Consider the following 25,776-nt stretch of genomic DNA (forward strand, 5'->3'; position numbering starts at 1 on the left):
GTGTCTGGGTGGGTGAGTGACTGAGTGACTGGGTGGGTGAGTGACTGACTGGGTGAGTGACTGACTGGTTGACTGACTGACTGGGTGACTCACTGACTGGGTGACTGTATGATTGGGTGACTCACTGACTGGGTGACTGACTGGGTGACTGACTGGGTGACTGACTGACTGGGTGACTGATTGACTGACTGGGTGACTGACTGACTGACTGGGTGGGTGGGTGACTGATTGACTGTTTGGGTGACTGACTGACTGACTGGGTGGGTGACTAACTGACTGGGTGGGTGAGTGAGTGACTGACTGGGTGGGTGAGTGACTTACTGGGTGGGTAAGTGACTGACTGACTGACTGGGTGAGTGACTGGGTGGGTGACTGACTGACTGGGTGACTGACTGAGTGACTGGGTGGGTGAGTGACTGAGTGACTGAGTGACTGGGTCGGTGAGTGACTGACTGGGTGACTGACTGACTGGGTGACTGACTGACTGTCTGACTGCGTGACTGACTGACTGGGTGACTGACTAACTGGGTGGGTGACTGACTGACTGGGTGAATGACTGACTGACTGGGTGAATGACTGACTGGGTGGGTGAGAGACTGACTGACAGGGTGACTGACTGGGTGACTGGGTGACTGGATCACTGACTGACTGGGTGACTGACTGACTGGGTGACTGACTGACTGGGTTACTGACTGACTGGGTGACTGACTGACTGGGTGACTGACTGACTGACTGGGTGACTGACTGGTTGGGTGACTGACAGACTGGGTGGTTGACTGACTGGGTGGGTGGGTGACTGACTGACAGGGTGGGTGACTTACTGACTGACTGGGTGGGTGACTGACTGACTGGGTGGGTGACTGACTGCCTGACTGGGTGGGTTTCTGACTGACTGACTGGGAGAGTGAGTTATTGAGTGACTGGCTGGGTGAGTGACTGAGTAACTGGGTGGGTGAGTGACTGACAGTGTGGGTGAGTGACTGACGGACTGGATAGGTGACTGACTGGGTGACTGACTGACTGGGTGGGTGACTGACTGACAGACTGGGTGGGTGACTGACTGACTGGGTGACTGACTGACTGGGTGACTGACTGACTGGGTGACTTACTGACTGGGTGACTGACTGACTGGGTGACTGACTGACTGGGTGACTGACTGACTGGGTGACTGACTGACTGGGTGACTGACTGGGTTGGTGACTGACTGGGTGGGTGGGTGACTGACTGGGTGACTGACTGACTGACTGACTGACTGGGTGGGTGACTGACTGACTGGGTGGGTGACTGACTGACTGGGTGGGTGTGTGACTGACTGGGTGAGTGACTGAGTGTCTGGGTGGGTGAGTGACTGAGTGACTGGGTGGGTGAGTGACTGACTGGGTGAGTGACTGACTGGTTGACTGACTGACTGGGTGACTCACTGACTGGGTGACTGTATGATTGGGTGACTCACTGACTGGGTGACTGACTGGGTGACTGACTGGGTGACTGACTGACTGGGTGACTGATTGACTGACTGGGTGACTGACTGACTGACTGGGTGGGTGGGTGACTGATTGACTGTTTGGGTGACTGACTGACTGACTGGGTGGGTGACTAACTGACTGGGTGGGTGAGTGAGTGACTGACTGGGTGGGTGAGTGACTTACTGGGTGGGTAAGTGACTGACTGACTGACTGGGTGAGTGACTGGGTGGGTGACTGACTGACTGACTGGGTGGGTGACTGACTGGGAGGGTGACTGACTGGGTGACTGTCTGACTGGGTTACTGTCTGACTGGGTGACTGTCTGACTGGGTGACTGACCTTGACAGACTGACTGACTGACTGGGTGAGTGACTGGGTGGGTGACTGACTGACTGGGTGACTGACTGGTTGGGTGACTGACTTGGTGGGTGACTGACTTGGTGGGTGACTGACTGGGTGGGTGACTGACTGGGTGGGTGACTAACTGGGTGGGTGAGAGACTGAATGACTGGGTGGGTGAGTGACTGACTGGGTGACTGGGTGGGTGACTGACTGACTGGGTGAATGACTGACTGGGTGGGCGAGAGACTGACTGACTGGGTGGGTGAGAGACTGACTGACTGGGTGGGTGTGTGACTGACTGGGTGACTGGCTGGGTGACTGACTGGGTGACTGGGTGACTGACTGACTGGATGACTGACTGACTGGGTGACTGACTGACTGGGTGACTGACTGACTGGGGGTGTGACTGACTGCGTGGGTGACTGATGGACTGGGTGGGTGACTGACTGACAGGATGGGTGACTGACTGACTGACTGACTGGGTGACTGACTGGGTGACTGACTGGGTGAGTGACTGGGTGGGTGACTGACTGACTGACTGGGTGGGTGACTGATTGGGTGGGTGACTGACTGGGAGGGTGACTGACTGGGTTACTGTCTGACTGGATGACTGTCGGATTGCGTGACTCACTGACTGCGTGACTGACTGACTGGGTGACTGACTGACTGGGTGACTGACTGACTGGGTGGGTGACTGACTGACTGGGTTAATGACTGACTGGGTGGGTGAGAGACTGACTGACTGGGTGGGTGTGTAACTGACTGGATGACTGACTGGGTGGGTGACTGACTGACTGGCAGGGTGACTGACTGACTGACTGGGTGATTGACTGACTGGGTGGGTGACTGACTTACTGGGTGGGTGACTGACTGGATGACTGGGTGACTGACTGACTGGATGACTGACTGACTGGGTGACTGACTGATTGGGTGATTGACTGGGTGACTGACTGACTGGGTGGGTGGTACTGACTGGGTGACTGGCTGACTGGCTGGGTGACTTACTGGCTGGGTGACTGACTGACTGGGTGACTGACTGGGTGGGTGACTGTCTGACTGGGTGACTGACTGGGTGACTGACCTTGACTGACTGACTGACTGACTGACTGTGTGGGTGAATGACTGACTAGGTGGGTGACTTACTGGGAGGGTGACTGACTGGGTGACTGACTGAGTGGCTGGGTGACTGACTGAGTGGCTGGGTGACTGACTGAGTGGCTGGGTGACTGACTGAGTGGCTTGGTGACTGACTGAGTGGCTGGGTGACTGACTGAGTGGCTGGGTGACTGACTGACTGGTTTGGTGACTGACTGACTGGGTGGGTGACTGACTGACTGGGTGGGTGACTGACTGACTGGGTGGGTGACTGACTGACTGGGTGGGTGACTGTCTGACTGGGTGAATGTCTGACTGGGTGACTGACTGACTGGGTGACTGACTGACTGGGTGACTGACTGACTGGGTGACTGATTGACTGGGTGACTGACTAACTGGGTGACTGACTGACTGGGTGACTGACTGACTGGGTGACTGACTGACTGGGTTACTGACTGACTGGGTGACTGACTGACTGGGTGACTGACTGACTGACTGGGTGACTGACTGGTTGGGTGACTGACTGACTGACTGGGTGGGTTGTACTGACTGGGTGACTGGCTGACTGGCTGGGTGACTGACTGGCTGGGTGACTGACTGAATGGCTCGGTGACTGACTGACTGGGTGGGTGAGTGACTGACTGGGTGGGTGGGTGAGTGTCTGACTGGGTGGGTGACTGACTGACTGGGTTGGTGGGTGAGTGAGTGACTGACTGGGTAGGTAAGTGACTTACTGGGTGGGTGATTGACTGACTGGGTGACTGACTGACTGGGTGACTGACTGACAGGGTGACTGACTGACTGTGTTACTGACTGACTGACTGGGTGGGTGACTGACTGACTGGGTGACTGACTGACTGGGTGACTGACTGGGTGACTGACTGAGTGGCTGGGTGACTGACTGAGTGGCTGGGTGACTGACTGAGTGGCTGGGTGACTGACTGAGTGGCTGGGTGACTGACTGAGTGGCTGGGTGACTGACTGACTGGGTGGGTGACTGACTGACTGGGTGGGTGACTGTCTGACTTGGTGAATGTCTGACTGGGTGACTGACTGACTGACTGGGTGACTGACTGACTGGGTGACTGACTGACTGGGTGACTGACTGGGTGACTGACTGACTGGGTAACTGACTGACTGGGTGACTGACTGACTGGGTGACTGACTGACTGGGTGACTGACTAACTGGGTGACTGACTGACTGACTGACTGACTGGGTGGGTGACTGACTGACTGGGTGACTGACTGACTGACTGGGTGACTGACTGACTGACTGGGTGACTTACTGACTGAATGTGTTACTGACTGACTGACTGACTGGGTGGGTGGGTGACTGACTGACTGGGTAATTGACTGACAGGGGGGGTGACTGACGGACTGGGTGGGTGACTGACTGACTGGGTGGGTGACTGACTGACTGGGTGACTGACTGACTGACTGGGTGAGTGAGTGACTGACTGACTGGGTGAGTGACTGACTGGGTGAGTGACTGGTTGGGTGACTGACTGACTGACTGGGTGGGTGACTGATTGGGTGGGTGACTGACTGGGTGGGTGACTGACTGGGTGGGTGACTGACTGGGTGGGTGACTGACTGGGTGGGTGACTGACTGGGTGGGTGACTGACTGGGTGGGTGACTGACTGGGTGGGTGACTGACTGGGAGGGTGACTGACTGGGTGACTGTCTGACTGGACGACTGTCTGACTGAGTGACTGACTGACTGGGTGACTGACTGACTGCGTGGGTAACTGACTGACTGGGTGGATGACTGACTGGGAGGGTGAGAGACTGACTGACTAAGTGGGTGAGTGACTAACTGGATGACTGGGTGGGTGACTGACTGGGTGAGTGACTGACTGGGTGACTGACTGACTGGGTGACTGACTGACTGGGTGAGTGACTGACTGGGTGAGTGACTGGTTGGGTGACTGACTGACTGACTGGGTGGGTGACTGATTGGGTGGGTGACTGACTGGGTGGGTGACTGACTGGGTGACTGTCTGACTGGACAACTGTCTGACTGAGTGACTGACTGACTGGGTGACTGACTGACTGCGTGGGTAACTGACTGACTGGGTGACTGACTGGGTGACTGACTGGGTGACTGACTGACTGCGTGGGTAACTGACTGACTGGGTGGATGACTGACTGGGAGGGTGAGAGACTGACTGACTAAGTGGGTGAGTGACTAACTGGATGACTGGGTGGGTGACTGACTGGGTGAGTGACTGACTGGGTGACTGACTGACTGGGTGACTGACTGACTGGGTGAGTGACTGACTGGGTGAGTGACTGGTTGGGTGACTGACTGACTGACTGGGTGGGTGACTGATTGGGTGGGTGACTGACTGGGTGGGTGACTGACTGGGTGACTGTCTGACTGGACAACTGTCTGACTGAGTGACTGACTGACTGGGTGACTGACTGACTGCGTGGGTAACTGACTGACTGGGTGACTGACTGGGTGACTGACTGGGTGGATGACTGACTGGGAGGGTGAGAGACTGACTGACTGGGTGGGTGAGTGACTAACTGGATGACTGGGTAAGTGACTGACTGGATGACTGGGTGGGTGACTGACTGGGTGAGTGTCTGGCTGACTGGCTGGGTTACTGACTTACTGGGTGGGTGACTGACTGGGTGGCTGACTGTCTGACTGGGTGACTGTCTGACTGGATGACTGACTGGGTATTTTGACTGACTGACTGGGTGACTGAGTGACTGGGTGACTGACTGACTGACTGGGTGACTGACTGGGTAACTGATTGGGTGGGTGACTGATTGGGTGGGTGACTGACTGACTGGGTGACTGACTGACTGGGTGACTGACTGACTGGGTGACTGACTGACTGGGTGACTGACTGACTGGGTTACTGACTGACTGGGTGACTGACTGACTGGGTGACTGACTGACTGGGTGGGTGACTGGGTGACTGACTGACTGGGTGGGTGAGTGACTGACTGAGTGACTATGTGACTGACTGACTGGCTGACTGGGTGACTGTCTGACTGGGTGACTGGGTGACTGATTGACTGACTGACTGGGTGATTGAATGACTGACTGGGTGACTGACTGACTGACTGGGTGACTGACTAACTGGGCAAGTGACTGGGTGACTGACTGACTGACTGACTGACTGGGTGACTGACTGACTGACTGGGTGGGTGACAGACTGACTGGGTGACTGACAGGGTGGGTGATTGACTGACTGACTGGGTGACTGACTGACTGACTGGGTGGGTGACTGACTGTGTGGGTGACTGACTGTGTGGGTGACTGACTGTATGGGTGACTGACTGGGTGACTGACTGACTGGGTGACTGACTGACTGGGTGGGTGACTGACTGACTGACTGGGTGACTGACTGACTGGGTGGGTGAGTGACTGGGTGGGCGAGTGACTGGGTGACTGACTGACTGACTGGGTGACTGACTGACTGGGTGGGTGACTGACTGACTGATTGGGTGACTGACTGACTGATTGGGTGACTGACTGACTGACTGGGTGGGTGGGGGACTGACTGACTGGGTGACTGACTGACTGACTGACTGACTGGTTGACTGACTGACTGGGTGGGTGACTAACTGACTGATTGAGTGACTGACTGACTGATTGGGTGACTGACTGACTGGGTGGGTGACTGACTGACTGGGTGGGTGACTGACTGACTGGGTGAGTGACTGAGTGACTGGGTGGGTGAGTGACTGAGTGACTGAGTGACTGGGTCGGTGAGTGACTGACTGGGTGACTGACTGACTGGGTGACTGACTGACTGTCTGACTGCGTGACTGACTGACTGGGTGACTGACTGACTGGGTGGGTGACTGACTGACTGGGTGAATGACTGACTGACTGGGTGAATGACTGACTGGGTGGGTGAGAGACTGACTGACAGGGTGACTGACTGGGTGACTGGGTGACTGGATTACTGACTGACTGGGTTACTGACTGGGTGGGTGACTGACAGACTGGGTGGTTGACTGACTGGGTGGGTGGGTGACTGACTGACAGGGTGGGTGACTTACTGACTGACTGGGTGGGTGACTGACTGACTGGGTGGGTGACTGACTGCCTGACTGTGTGGGTTTCTGACTGACTGACTGACTGGGAGAGTGAGTTATTGAGTGACTGGCTGGGTGAGTGACTGAGTAACTGGGTGGGTGAGTGACTGACAGTGTGGGTGAGTGACTGACGGACTGGATAGGTGACTGACTGGGTGACTGACTGACTGGTTGGGTGACTGACTGACTGACTGGGTGGGTGACTGACTGACTGACTGGGTGACTGACTGACTGACTGGGTGAATGACTGACTGACTGGGTGGGTGAGTGACTGAGTGACTGTGTGGGTGAGTGACTGAGTGACTGACTGACTGGGTGACTGACTGACTGACTGGGTGGGTGAGTGACTGAGTGGGTGAGTGACTGAGTGACTGACTGACTGGGTGACTGACTGACTGGGTGACTGACTGACTGACTGGGTGACTGGGTAACTGACTGACTGGGTGACTGACTGACTGGGTGACTGACTGGGTGAGTGACTGGGTGGGTGACTGACTGACTGACTGGGTGGGTGACTGATTGGGTGGGTGACTGACTGGGAGGGTGACTGACTGGGTGACTGTCTGACTGGATGACTGTCGGATTGCGTGACTCACTGACTGCGTGACTGACTGACTGGGTGACTGACTGACTGGGTGACTGACTGACTGGGTGGGTGACTGACTGACTGGGTTAATGACTGACTGGGTGGGTGAGAGACTGACTGACTGGGTGGGTGTGTAACTGACTGGATGACTGACTGGGTGGGTGACTGACTGACTGGCAGGGTGACTGACTGACTGACTGGGTGATTGACTGACTGGGTGGGTGACTGACTTACTGGGTGGGTGACTGACTGGATGACTGGGTGACTGAATGACTGGATGACTGACTGACTGGGTGACTGACTGATTGGGTGATTGACTGGGTGACTGACTGACTGGGTGGGTGGTACTGACTGGGTGACTGGCTGACTGGCTGGGTGACTTACTGGCTGGGTTACTGACTGACTGGCAGGGTGACTGACTGGCTGGGTGACTGACTGGGTGGGTGACTGTCTGACTGGGTGACTGACTGGGTGACTGACCTTGACTGACTGACTGACTGACTGACTGACTGACTGTGTGGGTGAATGACTGACTAGGTGGGTGACTTACTGGGAGGGTGACTGACTGGGTGACTGACTGAGTGGCTGGGTGACTGACTGAGTGGCTGGGTGACTGACTGAGTGGCTGGGTGACTGACTGAGTGGCTTGGTGACTGACTGAGTGGCTGGGTGACTGACTGAGTGGCTGGGTGACTGACTGACTGGTTTGGTGACTGACTGACTGGGTGGGTGACTGACTGACTGGGTGGGTGACTGACTGACTGGGTGGGTGACTGACTGACTGGGTGGGTGACTGTCTGACTGGGTGAATGTCTGACTGGGTGACTGACTGACTGGGTGACTGACTGACTGGGTGACTGACTGACTGGGTGACTGATTGACTGGGTGACTGACTAACTGGGTGACTGACTGACTGGGTGACTGACTGACTGGGTGACTGACTGACTGGGTTACTGACTGACTGGGTGACTGACTGACTGGGTGACTGACTGACTGACTGGGTGACTGACTGGTTGGGTGACTGACTGACTGACTGACTGGGTGGGTTGTACTGACTGGGTGACTGGCTGACTGGCTGGGTGACTGACTGGCTGGGTGACTGACTGAATGGCTCGGTGACTGACTGACTGGGTGGGTGAGTGACTGACTGGGTGGGTGGGTGAGTGTCTGACTGGGTGGGTGACTGACTGACTGACTGGGTTGGTGGGTGAGTGAGTGACTGACTGGGTAGGTAAGTGACTTACTGGGTGGGTGATTGACTGACTGGGTGACTGACTGACTGGGTGACTGACTGACAGGGTGACTGACTGACTGTGTTACTGACTGACTGACTGGGTGGGTGACTGACTGACTGGGTGACTGACTGACTGGGTGACTGACTGGGTGACTGACTGAGTGGCTGGGTGACTGACTGAGTGGCTGGGTGACTGACTGAGTGGCTGGGTGACTGATTGAGTGGCTGGGTGACTGACTGAGTGGCTGGGTGACTGACTGACTGAGTGGGTGACTGACTGACTGGGTGGGTGACTGTCTGACTGGGTGAATGTCTGACTGGGTGACTGACTGACTGACTGGGTGACTGACTGACTGGGTGACTGACTGACTGGGTGACTGACTGGGTGACTGACTGACTGGGTAACTGACTGACTGGGTGACTGACTGACTGGGTGACTGACTGACTGGGTGACTGACTAACTGGGTGACTGACTGACTGACTGACTGGGTGGGTGACTGACTGACTGGGTGACTGACTGACTGACTGGGTGACTGACTGACTGACTGGGTGACTTACTGACTGAATGTGTTACTGACTGACTGACTGACTGGGTGGGTGGGTGACTGACTGACTGGGTAATTGACTGACAGGGGGGGTGACTGACGGACTGGGTGGGTGACTGACTGACTGGGTGGGTGACTGACTGACTGGGTGACTGACTGACTGACTGGGTGAGTGAGTGACTGACTGACTGGGTGAGTGACTGACTGGGTGAGTGACTGGTTGGGTGACTGACTGACTGACTGGGTGGGTGACTGATTGGGTGGGTGACTGACTGACTGGGTGACTGACTGACTGGGTGACTGACTGACTGGGTGACTGATTGACTGGGTGACTGACTAACTGGGTGACTGACTGACTGGGTGACTGACTGACTGGGTGACTGACTGACTGGGTTACTGACTGACTGGGTGACTGACTGACTGGGTGACTGACTGACTGACTGGGTGACTGACTGGTTGGGTGACTGACTGACTGACTGACTGGGTGGGTTGTACTGACTGGGTGACTGGCTGACTGGCTGGGTGACTGACTGGCTGGGTGACTGACTGAATGGCTCGGTGACTGACTGACTGGGTGGGTGAGTGACTGACTGGGTGGGTGGGTGAGTGTCTGACTGGGTGGGTGACTGACTGACTGACTGGGTTGGTGGGTGAGTGAGTGACTGACTGGGTAGGTAAGTGACTTACTGGGTGGGTGATTGACTGACTGGGTGACTGACTGACTGGGTGACTGACTGACAGGGTGACTGACTGACTGTGTTACTGACTGACTGACTGGGTGGGTGACTGACTGACTGGGTGACTGACTGACTGGGTGACTGACTGGGTGACTGACTGAGTGGCTGGGTGACTGACTGAGTGGCTGGGTGACTGACTGAGTGGCTGGGTGACTGATTGAGTGGCTGGGTGACTGACTGAGTGGCTGGGTGACTGACTGACTGAGTGGGTGACTGACTGACTGGGTGGGTGACTGTCTGACTGGGTGAATGTCTGACTGGGTGACTGACTGACTGACTGGGTGACTGACTGACTGGGTGACTGACTGACTGGGTGACTGACTGGGTGACTGACTGACTGGGTAACTGACTGACTGGGTGACTGACTGACTGGGTGACTGACTGACTGGGTGACTGACTAACTGGGTGACTGACTGACTGACTGACTGGGTGGGTGACTGACTGACTGGGTGACTGACTGACTGACTGGGTGACTGACTGACTGACTGGGTGACTTACTGACTGAATGTGTTACTGACTGACTGACTGACTGGGTGGGTGGGTGACTGACTGACTGGGTAATTGACTGACAGGGGGGGTGACTGACGGACTGGGTGGGTGACTGACTGACTGGGTGGGTGACTGACTGACTGGGTGACTGACTGACTGACTGGGTGAGTGAGTGACTGACTGACTGGGTGAGTGACTGACTGGGTGAGTGACTGGTTGGGTGACTGACTGACTGACTGGGTGGGTGACTGATTGGGTGGGTGACTGACTGGGTGGGTGACTGACTGGGTGGGTGACTGACTGGGTGGGTGACTGACTGGGTGGGTGACTGACTGGGTGGGTGACTGACTGGGTGGGTGACTGACTGGGTGGGTGACTGACTGGGAGGGTGACTGACTGGGTGACTGTCTGACTGGACGACTGTCTGACTGAGTGACTGACTGACTGGGTGACTGACTGACTGCGTGGGTAACTGACTGACTGGGTGGATGACTGACTGGGAGGGTGAGAGACTGACTGACTAAGTGGGTGAGTGACTAACTGGATGACTGGGTGGGTGACTGACTGGGTGAGTGACTGACTGGGTGACTGACTGACTGGGTGACTGACTGACTGGGTGTGTGACTGACTGGGTGAGTGACTGGTTGGGTGACTGACTGACTGACTGGGTGGGTGACTGATTGGGTGGGTGACTGACTGGGTGGGTGACTGACTGGGTGACTGTCTGACTGGACAACTGTCTGACTGAGTGACTGACTGACTGGGTGACTGACTGACTGCGTGGGTAACTGACTGACTGGGTGACTGACTGGGTGACTGACTGGGTGGATGACTGACTGGGAGGGTGAGAGACTGACTGACTGGGTGGGTGAGTGACTAACTGGATGACTGGGTAAGTGACTGACTGGATGACTGGGTGGGTGACTGACTGGGTGAGTGTCTGGCTGACTGGCTGGGTTACTGACTTACTGGGTGGGTGACTGACTGGGTGGCTGACTGTCTGACTGGGTGACTGTCTGACTGGATGACTGACTGGGTATTTTGACTGACTGACTGGGTGACTGACTGACTGACTGGGTGAGTGAGTGACTGACTGACTGGGTGAGTGACTGACTGGGTGAGTGACTGGTTGGGTGACTGACTGACTGACTGGGTGGGTGACTGATTGGGTGGGTGACTGACTGGGTGGGTGACTGACTGGGTGGGTGACTGACTGGGTGGGTGACTGACTGGGTGGGTGACTGACTGGGTGGGTGACTGACTGGGTGGGTGACTGACTGGGTGGGTGACTGACTGGGAGGGTGACTGACTGGGTGACTGTCTGACTGGACGACTGTCTGACTGAGTGACTGACTGACTGGGTGACTGACTGACTGCGTGGGTAACTGACTGACTGGGTGGATGACTGACTGGGAGGGTGAGAGACTGACTGACTAAGTGGGTGAGTGACTAACTGGATGACTGGGTGGGTGACTGACTGGGTGAGTGACTGACTGGGTGACTGACTGACTGGGTGACTGACTGACTGGGTGTGTGACTGACTGGGTGAGTGACTGGTTGGGTGACTGACTGACTGACTGGGTGGGTGACTGATTGGGTGGGTGACTGACTGGGTGGGTGACTGACTGGGTGACTGTCTGACTGGACAACTGTCTGACTGAGTGACTGACTGACTGGGTGACTGACTGACTGCGTGGGTAACTGACTGACTGGGTGACTGACTGGGTGACTGACTGGGTGGATGACTGACTGGGAGGGTGAGAGACTGACTGACTGGGTGGGTGAGTGACTAACTGGATGACTGGGTAAGTGACTGACTGGATGACTGGGTGGGTGACTGACTGGGTGAGTGTCTGGCTGACTGGCTGGGTTACTGACTTACTGGGTGGGTGACTGACTGGGTGGCTGACTGTCTGACTGGGTGACTGTCTGACTGGATGACTGACTGGGTATTTTGACTGACTGACTGGGTGACTGAGTGACTGGGTGACTGACTGACTGACTGACTGGGTGACTGACTGGGTAACTGATTGGGTGGGTGACTGATTGGGTGGGTGACTGACTGACTGGGTGACTGACTGACTGGGTGACTGACTGACTGGGTGACTGACTGACTGGGTGACTGACTGACTGGGTTACTGACTGACTGGGTGACTGACTGACTGGGTGACTGACTGACTGGGTGGGTGACTGGGTGACTGACTGACTGGGTGGGTGAGTGACTGACTGAGTGACTATGTGACTGACTGACTGGCTGACTGGGTGACTGTCTGACTGGGTGACTGGGTGACTGATTGACTGACTGACTGGGTGATTGAATGACTGACTGGGTGACTGACTGACTGACTGGGTGACTGACTAACTGGGCAAGTGACTGGGTGACTGACTGACTGACTGACTGGGTGACTGACTGACTGACTGGGTGGGTGACAGACTGACTGGGTGACTGACAGGGTGGGTGATTGACTGACTGACTGGGTGACTGACTGACTGACTGACTGACTGGGTGGGTGACTGACTGTGTGGGTGACTGACTGTGTGGGTGACTGACTGTATGGGTGACTGACTGGGTGACTGACTGACTGGGTGACTGACTGACTGGGTGGGTGACTGACTGACTGGGTGACTGACTGACTGGGTGGGTGAGTGACTGGATGGGCGAGTGACTGGGTGACTGACTGACTGACTGGGTGACTGACTGACTGGGTGGGTGACTGACTGACTGATTGGGTGACTGACTGACTGATTGGGTGACTGACTGACTGACTGGGTGGGTGGGGGACTGACTGACTGGGTGACTGACTGACTGACTGACTGACTGGTTGACTGACTGACTGGGTGGGTGACTAACTGACTGATTGAGTGACTGACTGACTGATTGGGTGACTGACTGACTGGGTGGGTGACTGACTGACTGGGTGGGTGACTGACTGACTGGGTGAGTGACTGAGTGACTGGGTGGGTGAGTGACTGAGTGACTGAGTGACTGGGTCGGTGAGTGACTGACTGGGTGACTGACTGACTGGGTGACTGACTGACTGTCTGACTGCGTGACTGACTGACTGGGTGACTGACTGACTGGGTGGGTGACTGACTGACTGGGTGAATGACTGACTGACTGGGTGAATGACTGACTGGGTGGGTGAGAGACTGACTGACAGGGTGACTGACTGGGTGACTGGGTGACTGGATTACTGACTGACTGGGTTACTGACTGGGTGGGTGACTGACAGACTGGGTGGTTGACTGACTGGGTGGGTGGGTGACTGACTGACAGGGTGGGTGACTTACTGACTGACTGGGTGGGTGACTGACTGACTGGGTGGGTGACTGACTGCCTGACTGGGTGGGTTTCTGACTGACTGACTGACTGGGAGAGTGAGTTATTGAGTGACTGGCTGGGTGAGTGACTGAGTAACTGGGTGGGTGAGTGACTGACAGTGTGGGTGAGTGACTGATGGACTGGATAGGTGACTGACTGGGTGACTGACTGACTGGTTGGGTGACTGACTGACTGACTGGGTGGGTGACTGACTGACTGACTGGGTGACTGACTGACTGACTGGGTGAATGACTGACTGGGTGGGTGAGTGACTGAGTGACTGTGTGGGTGAGTGACTGAGTGACTGACTGACTGGGTGACTGACTGACTGGGTGGGTGAGTGACTGAGTGGGTGAGTGACTGAGTGACTGACTGACTGGGTGACTGACTGACTGGGTGACTGACTGACTGACTGACTGGGTGACTGGGTAACTGACTGACTGGGTGACTGACTGACTGGGTGACTGACTGACTGACTGGGTGACTGACTGACTGGGTGACTGACTGACTGGGTGACTGACTGACTGGGTGACTGACTGGGTGAATGACTGACTGGGTGACTGACTGACTGGGTGACTGACTGACTGGGTGACTGACTGACTGGGTGACTGACTGACTGGGTGACTGACTGACTGGGTGACTGACTGACTGGGTGGGTGGGTGACTGACTGGGTGGGTGGGTGACTGACTGACTGGGTGACTGACTGGGTGGGTGACTGACTGACTGACTGGGTGGGTGACTGACTGACTGGGTGGGTGTGTGACTGACTGGGTGAGTGACTGAGTGTCTGGGTGGGTGAGTGACTGAGTGAGTTGGTGGGTGAGTGACTGACTGGGTGACTCACTGACTGGATGACTGTATGATTGGGTGACTAACTGACTGGGTGACTGACTGGGTGACTGACTGACTGACTGGGTGACTGACTGACTGGGTGACTGACTGACTGACTGGGTGGGTGGGTGACTGATTGACTGTTTGGGTGACTGACTGACTGACTGGGTGGATGACTAACTGACTGGGTGGGTGAGTGAGTGACTGACTGGGTGGGTGAGTGACTTACTGGGTGGGTGAGTGACTGACTGACTGACTGACTGACTGGGTGACTGACTGGGTGAGTGACTGGGTGGGTGACTGACTGACTGACTGGGTGGGTGACTGACTGGGAGGGTGACTGACTGGGTGACTGTCTGACTGGGTGACTGTCTGACTGGGTGACTGTCTGACTGGGTGACTGACCTTGACAGACTGACTGACTGGGTGAGTGACTGGGTGGGTGACTGACTGACTGGGTGACTGACTGGTTGGGTGACTGACTTGGTGGGTGACTGAGTAACTGGGTGGGTGAGTGACTGACAGTGTGGGTGAGTGACTGACGGACTGGATAGGTGACTGACTGGGTGACTGTCTGACTGGGTGACTGTCTGACTGGGTGACTGTCTGACTGGGTGACTGACCTTGACAGACTGACTGACTGACTGGGTGAGTGACTGGGTTTCTGACTGACTGACTGACTGGGAGAGTGAGTTATTGAGTGACTGGCTGGGTTAGTGACTGAGTAACTGGGTGGGTGAGTGACTGACAGTGTGGGTGAGTGACTGACGGACTGGATAGGTGACTGACTGGGTGACTGACTGACTGGGTGGGTGACTGACTGACTGGGTGGGTGACTGACTGACTGACTGGGTGAATGACTGACTGACTGGGTGGGTGAGTGACTGAGTGACTGTGTGGGTGAGTGACTGAGTGACTGACTGACTGGGTGACTGACTGACTGACTGACTGGGTGGGTGAGTGACTGAGTGGGTGAGTGACTGAGTGACTGACTGACTGGGTGACTGACTGACTGGGTGACTGACTGACTGACTGGGTGACTGGGTAACTGACTGACTGGGTGACTGACTGACTGGGTGACTGACTGACTGGGTGACTGACTGACTGGGTGACTGACTGACTGGGTGGGTGACTGACTGACTTACTGGGTGACTGACTGACTGGCTGGGTGAATTACTGACTGGGTGGGTGTGTGAGTGACTGACTGGGTGGATGACTGACTGGGAGGGTGAGAGACTGACTGACTGGGTGGGTGAGTGACTAACTGGATGACTGGGTAAGTGACTGACTGGATGACTGGGTGGGTGACTGACTGGGTGAGTGTCTGGCTGACTGGCTGGGTTACTGACTTACTGGGTGGGTGACTGACTGGGTGGCTGACTGTCTGACTGGGTGACTGTCTGACTGGATGACTGACTGGGTATTTTGACTGACTGACTGGGTGACTGAGTGACTGGGTGACTGACTGACTGACTGACTGGGTGACTGACTGGGTAACTGATTGGGTGGGTGACTGATTGGGTGGGTGACTGACTGACTGGGTGACTGACTGACTGGGTGACTGACTGACTGGGTGACTGACTGACTGGGTGACTGACTGACTGGGTTACTGACTGACTGGGTGACTGACTGACTGGGTGACTGACTGACTGGGTGGGTGACTGGGTGACTGACTGACTGGGTGGGTGAGTGACTGACTGAGTGACTATGTGACTGACTGACTGGCTGACTGGGTGACTGTCTGACTGGGTGACTGGGTGACTGATTGACTGACTGACTGGGTGATTGAATGACTGACTGGGTGACTGACTGACTGACTGGGTGACTGACTAACTGGGCAAGTGACTGGGTGACTGACTGACTGACTGACTGACTGGGTGACTGACTGACTGACTGGGTGGGTGACAGACTGACTGGGTGACTGACAGGGTGGGTGATTGACTGACTGACTGGGTGACTGACTGACTGACTGACTGACTGACTGGGTGGGTGACTGACTGTGTGGGTGACTGACTGTGTGGGTGACTGACTGTATGGGTGACTGACTGGGTGACTGACTGACTGGGTGACTGACTGACTGGGTGGGTGACTGACTGACTGGGTGACTGACTGACTGGGTGGGTGAGTGACTGGATGGGCGAGTGACTGGGTGACTGACTGACTGACTGGGTGACTGACTGACTGGGTGGGTGACTGACTGACTGATTGGGTGACTGACTGACTGATTGGGTGACTGACTGACTGACTGGGTGGGTGGGGGACTGACTGACTGGGTGACTGACTGACTGACTGACTGACTGGTTGACTGACTGACTGGGTGGGTGACTAACTGACTGATTGAGTGACTGACTGACTGATTGGGTGACTGACTGACTGGGTGAGTGACTGAGTGACTGGGTGGGTGAGTGACTGAGTGACTGAGTGACTGGGTCGGTGAGTGACTGACTGGGTGAGTGACTGAGTGACTGGGTGGGTGAGTGACTGAGTGACTGAGTGACTGGGTCGGTGAGTGACTGACTGGGTGACTGACTGACTGGGTGACTGACTGACTGTCTGACTGCGTGACTGACTGACTGGGTGACTGACTGACTGGGTGGGTGACTGACTGACTGGGTGAATGACTGACTGACTGGGTGAATGACTGACTGGGTGGGTGAGAGACTGACTGACAGGGTGACTGACTGGGTGACTGGGTGACTGGATTACTGACTGACTGGGTTACTGACTGGGTGGGTGACTGACAGACTGGGTGGTTGACTGACTGGGTGGGTGGGTGACTGACTGACAGGGTGGGTGACTTACTGACTGACTGGGTGGGTGACTGACTGACTGGGTGGGTGACTGACTGCCTGACTGGGTGGGTTTCTGACTGACTGACTGACTGGGAGAGTGAGTTATTGAGTGACTGGCTGGGTGAGTGACTGAGTAACTGGGTGGGTGAGTGACTGACAGTGTGGGTGAGTGACTGATGGACTGGATAGGTGACTGACTGGGTGACTGACTGACTGGTTGGGTGACTGACTGACTGACTGGGTGGGTGACTGACTGACTGACTGGGTGACTGACTGACTGACTGGGTGAATGACTGACTGGGTGGGTGAGTGACTGAGTGACTGTGTGGGTGAGTGACTGAGTGACTGACTGACTGGGTGACTGACTGACTGGGTGGGTGAGTGACTGAGTGGGTGAGTGACTGAGTGACTGACTGACTGGGTGACTGACTGACTGGGTGACTGACTGACTGACTGACTGGGTGACTGGGTAACTGACTGACTGGGTGACTGACTGACTGGGTGACTGACTGACTGACTGGGTGACTGACTGACTGGGTGACTGACTGACTGGGTGACTGACTGACTGGGTGACTGACTGGGTGAATGACTGACTGGGTGACTGACTGACTGGGTGACTGACTGACTGGGTGACTGACTGACTGGGTGACTGACTGACTGGGTGACTGACTGACTGGGTGACTGACTGACTGGGTGGGTGGGTGACTGACTGGGTGGGTGGGTGACTGACTGACTGGGTGACTGACTGGGTGGGTGACTGACTGACTGACTGGGTGGGTGACTGACTGACTGGGTGGGTGTGTGACTGACTGGGTGAGTGACTGAGTGTCTGGGTGGGTGAGTGACTGAGTGAGTTGGTGGGTGAGTGACTGACTGGGTGACTCACTGACTGGATGACTGTATGATTGGGTGACTAACTGACTGGGTGACTGACTGGGTGACTGACTGACTGACTGGGTGACTGACTGACTGGGTGACTGACTGACTGACTGGGTGGGTGGGTGACTGATTGACTGTTTGGGTGACTGACTGACTGACTGGGTGGATGACTAACTGACTGGGTGGGTGAGTGAGTGACTGACTGGGTGGGTGAGTGACTTACTGGGTGGGTGAGTGACTGACTGACTGACTGACTGACTGGGTGACTGACTGGGTGAGTGACTGGGTGGGTGACTGACTGACTGACTGGGTGGGTGACTGACTGGGAGGGTGACTGACTGGGTGACTGTCTGACTGGGTGACTGTCTGACTGGGTGACTGTCTGACTGGGTGACTGACCTTGACAGACTGACTGACTGGGTGAGTGACTGGGTGGGTGACTGACTGACTGGGTGACTGACTGGTTGGGTGACTGACTTGGTGGGTGACTGAGTAACTGGGTGGGTGAGTGACTGACAGTGTGGGTGAGTGACTGACGGACTGGATAGGTGACTGACTGGGTGACTGTCTGACTGGGTGACTGTCTGACTGGGTGACTGTCTGACTGGGTGACTGACCTTGACAGACTGACTGACTGACTGGGTGAGTGACTGGGTTTCTGACTGACTGACTGACTGGGAGAGTGAGTTATTGAGTGACTGGCTGGGTTAGTGACTGAGTAACTGGGTGGGTGAGTGACTGACAGTGTGGGTGAGTGACTGACGGACTGGATAGGTGACTGACTGGGTGACTGACTGACTGGGTGGGTGACTGACTGACTGGGTGGGTGACTGACTGACTGACTGGGTGAATGACTGACTGACTGGGTGGGTGAGTGACTGAGTGACTGTGTGGGTGAGTGACTGAGTGACTGACTGACTGGGTGACTGACTGACTGACTGACTGGGTGGGTGAGTGACTGAGTGGGTGAGTGACTGAGTGACTGACTGACTGGGTGACTGACTGACTGGGTGACTGACTGACTGACTGGGTGACTGGGTAACTGACTGACTGGGTGACTGACTGACTGGGTGACTGACTGACTGACTGGGTGACTGACTGACTGACTGGGTGACTGACTGACTGACTGGGTGACTGACTGACTGGGTGACTGACTGACTGGGTGACTGACTGGGTGACTGACTGACTGGATGACTGACTGGGTGACTGACTGACTGGGTGACTGTCTGACTGGGTGACTGTCTGACTGGGTGACTGACCTTGACAGACTGACTGACTGACTGGGTGAGTGACTGGGTGGGTGACTGACTGACTGGGTGACTGACTGGTTGGGTGACTGACTTGGTGGGTGACTGAGTAACTGGGTGGGTGAGTGACTGACAGTGTGGGTGAGTGACTGACGGACTGGATAGGTGACTGACTGGTGACTGTCTGACTGGGTGACTGTCTGACTGGGTGACTGTCTGACTGGGTGACTGACCTTGACAGACTGACTGACTGACTGGGTGAGTGACTGGGTTTCTGACTGACTGACTGACTGGGAGAGTGAGTTATTGAGTGACTGGCTGGGTGAGTGACTGAGTAACTGGGTGGGTGAGTGACTGACAGTGTGGGTGAGTGACTGACGGACTGGATAGGTGACTGACTGGGTGACTGACTGACTGGGTGGGTGACTGACTGACTGGGTGGGTGACTGACTGACTGACTGGGTGAATGACTGACTGACTGGGTGGGTGAGTGACTGAGTGACTGTGTGGGTGAGTGACTGAGTGACTGACTGACTGGGTGACTGACTGACTGACTGACTGGGTGGGTGAGTGACTGAGTGGGTGAGTGACTGAGTGACTGACTGACTGGGTGACTGACTGACTGGGTGACTGACTGACTGACTGACTGGGTGACTGGGTAACTGACTGACTGGGTGACTGACTGACTGACTGGGTGACTGACTGACTGACTGGGTGACTGACTGACTGACTGGGTGACTGACTGACTGGGTGACTGACTGGGTGACTGACTGACTGGATGACTGACTGGGTGACTGACTGACTGGGTGACTGACTGACTGGGTGACTGACTCACTGGGTGACTGACTGACTGGGTGACTGACTGACTGGGTGACTGACTGACTGGGTGACTGACTGGGTGTGTGACTGACTGGGTGGGTGGGTGACTGGTTGACTGGGAGACTGACTGGGTGGGTGAATGACTGACTGACTGGGTGGGTGACTGACTGACTGGGTGGGTGTGTGACTGGTCTGGGTGAGTGACTGAGTGTCTGGGTGGGTGAGTGACTGAGTGACTGGGTGGGTGAGTGACTGACTGGGTGACTCACTGACCGGGTGACTGTATGATTGGGTGACTCACTGACTGGGTGACTGACTGGGTGACTGACTGACTGACTGGGTGACTGATTGACTGACTGGGTGACTGACTGACTGACTGGGTGGGTGGGTGACTGATTGACTGTTTGGGTGACTGACTGACTGACTGGGTGGGTGACTGACTGACTGGGTGAATGACTGACTGGGTGGGTGTGTGACTGACTGGATGACTGACTGGGTGGGTGACTGACTGACTGGCAGGGTGACTGACTGACTGACTGGGTGATTGACTGACTGGGTGGGTGACTGACTTACTGGGTGGGTGACTGACTGGATGACTGGGTGGGTGACTGACTGGGTGACTGGGTGACTGACTGACTGGATGACTGACTGACTGGGTGACTGACTGATTGGGTGATTGACTGGGTGACTGACTGACTGGGTGGGTGGTACTGACTGGGTGACTGGCTGACTGGCTGGGTGACTTACTGGCTGGGTGACTGACTGACTGGCAGGGTGACTGACTGACTGGCTGGGTGACTGACTGGGTGGGTGACTGTCTGACTGGGTGACTGACTGGGTGACTGACCTTGACTGACTGACTGACTGACTGACTGACTGACTGTGTGGGTGAGTGACTGACTAGGTGGGTGACTTACTGGGAGGGTGACTGACTGGGTGACTGACTGAGTGGCTGGGTGACTGACTGAGTGGCTGGGTGACTGACTGAGTGGCTGGGTGACTGACTGAGTGGCTGGGTGACTGACTGAGTGGCTGGGTGACTGACTGACTGGGTGGGTGACTGACTGACTGGGTGGGTGACTGACTGACTGGGTGGGTGACTGTCTGACTGGGTGAATGTCTTACTGGGTGACTGACTGACTGGGTGACTGACTGACTGGGTGACTGACTGACTGGGTGACTGACTGACTGGGTGACTGACTGACTGGGTGACTGACTGACTGGGTGACTGACTAACTGGGTGACTGACTGACTGGGTGACTGACTGACTGGGTGACTGACTGACTGGGTTACTGACTGACTGGGTGACTGACTGACTGACTGGGTGACTGACTGACTGACTGTGTGACTGACTGACTGACTGGGTGACTGACTTGTTGGGTGACTGACTGACTGGGTGGGTTGTACTGACTGGGTGACTGGCTGACTGGCTGGGTGACTGACTGGCTGGGTGACTGACTGAATGGCTCGGTGACTGACTGACTGGGTGGGTGAGTGACTGACTGGGTGGGTGGGTGAGTGTCTGACTGGGTGGGTAACTGACTGACTGACTGGGTTGGTGGGTGAGTGAGTGACTGACTGGGTGGGTAAGTGACTTACTGGGTGGGTGAGTGACTTACTGGGTGGGTGAGTGACTGACTGGGTGACTGACTGACTGGGTGACTGACTGACAGGGTGACTGACTGACTGTGTTACTGACTGACTGACTGGGTGGGTGGGTGACTGACTGACTGGGTGACTGACTGGGTGACTGACTGAGTGGCTGGGTGACTGACTGAGTGGCTGGGTGACTGACTGAGTGGCTGGGTGACTGACTGAGTGGCTGGGTGACTGACTGAGTGGCTGGGTGACTGACTGACTGGTTGGGTGACTGACTGACTGGGTGGGTGACTGACTGACTGGGTGGGTGACTGTCTGACTGGGTGAATGTCTGACTGGGTGACTGACTGACTGGGTGACTGACTGACTGGGTGACTGACTGACTGGGTGACTGACTGACTGGGTGACTGACTGACTGGGTGACTGACTGACTGGGTGACTGACTAACTGGGTGACTGACTGACTGACTGTGTTACTGACTGACTGATTGGGTGGGTGACTGACTGACTGGGTGACTGACTGACTGGGTGACTGACTGACTGACTGGGTGACTTACTGACTGACTGTGTTACTGACTGACTGACTGGGTGGGTGGGTGATTGACTGACTGGGTAATTGACTGACAGGGGGGGGTTACTGACTGACTGACTGGGTGTGTGACTGACTGACTGGGTGAGTGACTGACTGGGTGAGTGACTGGTTGGGTGACTGACTGACTGACTGGGTGGGTGACTGATTGGGTGGGTGACTGACTGGGTGGGTGACTGACTGGGTGGGTGACTGACTGGGTGGGTGACTGACTGGGTGGGTGACTGACTGGGTGGGTGACTGACTGGGTGGGTGACTGACTGGGTGGGTGACTGACTGGGTGACTGTCTGACTGGACGACTGTCTGACTGAGTGACTGACTGACTGGGTGACTGACTGACTGCGTGGGTAACTGACTGACTGGGTGACTGACTGGGTGACTGACTGGGTGGATGACTGACTGGGAGGGTGAGAGACTGACTGACTGGGTGGGTGAGTGACTAACTGGATGACTGGGTGGGTGACTGACTGGGTGACTGACTGACTGACTGGGTGACTGACTGACTGGGTTACTGACTGACTGGGTGACTGACTGGGTGGGTGACTTGACTGGGTAGGTGACTGGGTGACTGACTGGGTAACTGATTGGGTGGGTGACTGACTGACTGGGTTACTGACTGACTGGGTGACTGACTGGGTGACTGACTGACTGGGTGGGTGACTGGGTGGGTGAGTGACTGACTGAGTGACTGACTGGGTGGGTGACTGACTGGGTGGGTGACTATGTGACTGACTGACTGGCTGACTGGGTGACTGTCTGACTGGGTGACTGGGTGACTGACTGACTGACTGGGTGATTGAATGACTGACTGGGTGACTGACTGACTGACTGGGTGACTGACTAACTGGGCAAGTGACTGGGTGACTGACTGACTGACTGACTGACTGGGTGACTGACTGACAGGGGGGGGTGACTGACGGACTGGGTGGGTGACTGACTGACTGGGTGGGTGACTGACTGACTGGGTGACTGACTGACTAGGTGACTGACTGACTGGGTGACTGACTGACTGGGTGACTGACTGACTGGGTGAGTGACTGACTGGGTGAGTGACTGGTTGGGTGACTGACTGACTGACTGGGTGGGTGACTGATTGGGTGGGTGACTGACTGGGTGGGTGACTGACTGGGTGACTGTCTGACTGGACGACTGTCTGACTGAGTGACTGACTGACTGGGTGACTGACTGTCTGCGTGGGTAACTGACTGACTGGGTGACTGACTGGGTGACTGACTGGGTGGATGACTGACTGGGAGGGTGAGAGACTGACTGACTGGGTGGGTGTGTGACTAACTGGATGACTGGGTAAGTGACTGACTGGATGACTGGGTGGGTGACTGACTGGGTGAGTGACTGTCTGACTGGGTGACTGTCTGACTGACTGGCTGGGTTACTGACTTACTGGGTGGGTGACTGACTGGGTGGCTGACTGTCTGACTGGGTGACTGTCTGACTGGATGACTGACTGGGTATTTTGACTGACTGACTGGGTGACTGACTGACTGGGTGACTGACTGACTGACTGACTGACTGGGTAACTGATTGTGTGGGTGACTGATTGGGTGGGTGACTGACTGACTGGGTGACTGACTGACTGGGTGACTGACTGACTGGGTGACTGACTGACTGGGTGACTGACTGACTGGGTGACTGACTGACTGGGTTACTGACTGACTGGGTGACTGACTGACTGGGTGGGTGACTGGGTGACTGACTGACTGGGTGGGTGAGTGACTGACTGAGTGACTATGTGACTGACTGACTGGCTGACTGGGTGACTGTCTGACTGGGTGACTGGGTGACTGACTGACTGACTGGGTGATTGAATGACTGACTGGGTGACTGACTGACTGACTGGGTGACTGACTAACTGGGCAAGTGACTGGGTGACTGACTGACTGACTGACTGACGGACTGACTGGGTGGGTGACTGACTGACTGGGTGGGTGACAGACTGACTGGGTGACTGACAGGGTGGGTGATTGACTGACTGACTGACTGGGTGGGTGACTGACTGACTGGGTGGGTGACTGACAGGGTGGGTGACTGACTGACAGGGTGGGTGACTGACTGGGTGGGTGACTGACTGAATGACTGGGTGGGTGACTGACTGGGTAGGTAGGTGACTGACTGGGTGACTGACTGGGTGACTGACTGACTGGTGGGTGAATTGACTAGGTGAGTGGGTGGGTTATTTAGCAAGGAGAGAAGGAAGGCAAGGAGAGAAGGAGGGCAAGAGGGCAAGGAGATAAGAAGGGCAAGAGAAGGAGGGCGAGAAGAGTAGGAGGGCAAGAGAAGGAAGGAGGACAAGAGAAGGAGGGAGAGAAGAGAAGGAAGGAGAGAAATAGGAGGGCAAGAGAAGGAGGGAGAAAAGAGAAGGAGGGCAATAGAAGGAGGGAGAGAAGAGATGGAGGGAGAGAAGGGAAGGAGAGCAAGAGATGGAGGGCAGGTAGAGATGGAGAAAGAGAGAAGGAGGGAGAGAAAGAGAGAAGGAGGGAGAGAAAGAGAGAAGGAGGAAGAGAAAGAGCAAGAGAGAGAGAAGGAGGGAGAGAAAGAGAGAAGGAGAAAGAGAGAAGGAGAAAAAGAGAAGGAGGGAGAGAAAGATAGAAGGAGGGAGAGAAAGAGAGAAGGAGGGAGAGAGAGAAGTAGATGGAGGGAGAGAAAGAGAAGGGGATGAAGGGAGATAAAAGAGGAGGAAACGGAGGGAGAGAAAGAGAAGGAAGGAGACGGAGGGAGAGAAAGAGAAGGAAGGAGACGGAGGGCGAGAAAGAGAAGGAAGGAAAGAAAGGAGAGAAGGAGACGGAGGGAGAGAAAGAGAAGGAAGGAAAGAAAGGGAAGAGAGAGAGGGGGAAAGAGAAAGAGAGAGAGAGAGAGAGGTAGAGAGAGAGGTAGAGAGAGGTAGAGAGAGAGGTAGAGAGAGAGGTAGAGAGAGAGGTAGAGAGAGAGGTAGAGAGAGAGGTAGAGAGAGAGGTAGAGAGAGAGAGATAGAGAGAGAGATAGAGAGAGAGATAGAGAGAGAGAGAGAGAGAGAGAGAGAGAGAGAGAGAGAGAGAGAGAGAGAGAGAGAGAGAGAGAGAGAGAGAGAGAGAGAGAGAGAGAGAGAGAGAGAGAGAGAGAGAGAGAGAGAGATAGAGAGAGAA

At 55.7% G+C, this 25,776-nt stretch overlaps 1 protein-coding gene across 3 annotated transcripts in view; it reads right to left on the reverse strand.

Annotated features, from left to right (window-relative positions):
- Positions 1 to 25,776, reverse strand: part of LOC142484855 (uncharacterized) — a 191,414-nt gene that overhangs the window by 76,637 nt on the left and 89,001 nt on the right. The gene's annotated exons all lie outside the window — the stretch shown is intronic.

The sequence above is a fragment of the Ascaphus truei genome, unplaced genomic scaffold, assembly GCF_040206685.1.
Source record: "Ascaphus truei isolate aAscTru1 unplaced genomic scaffold, aAscTru1.hap1 HAP1_SCAFFOLD_440, whole genome shotgun sequence".
NCBI lineage: Eukaryota > Metazoa > Chordata > Amphibia > Anura > Ascaphidae > Ascaphus > Ascaphus truei.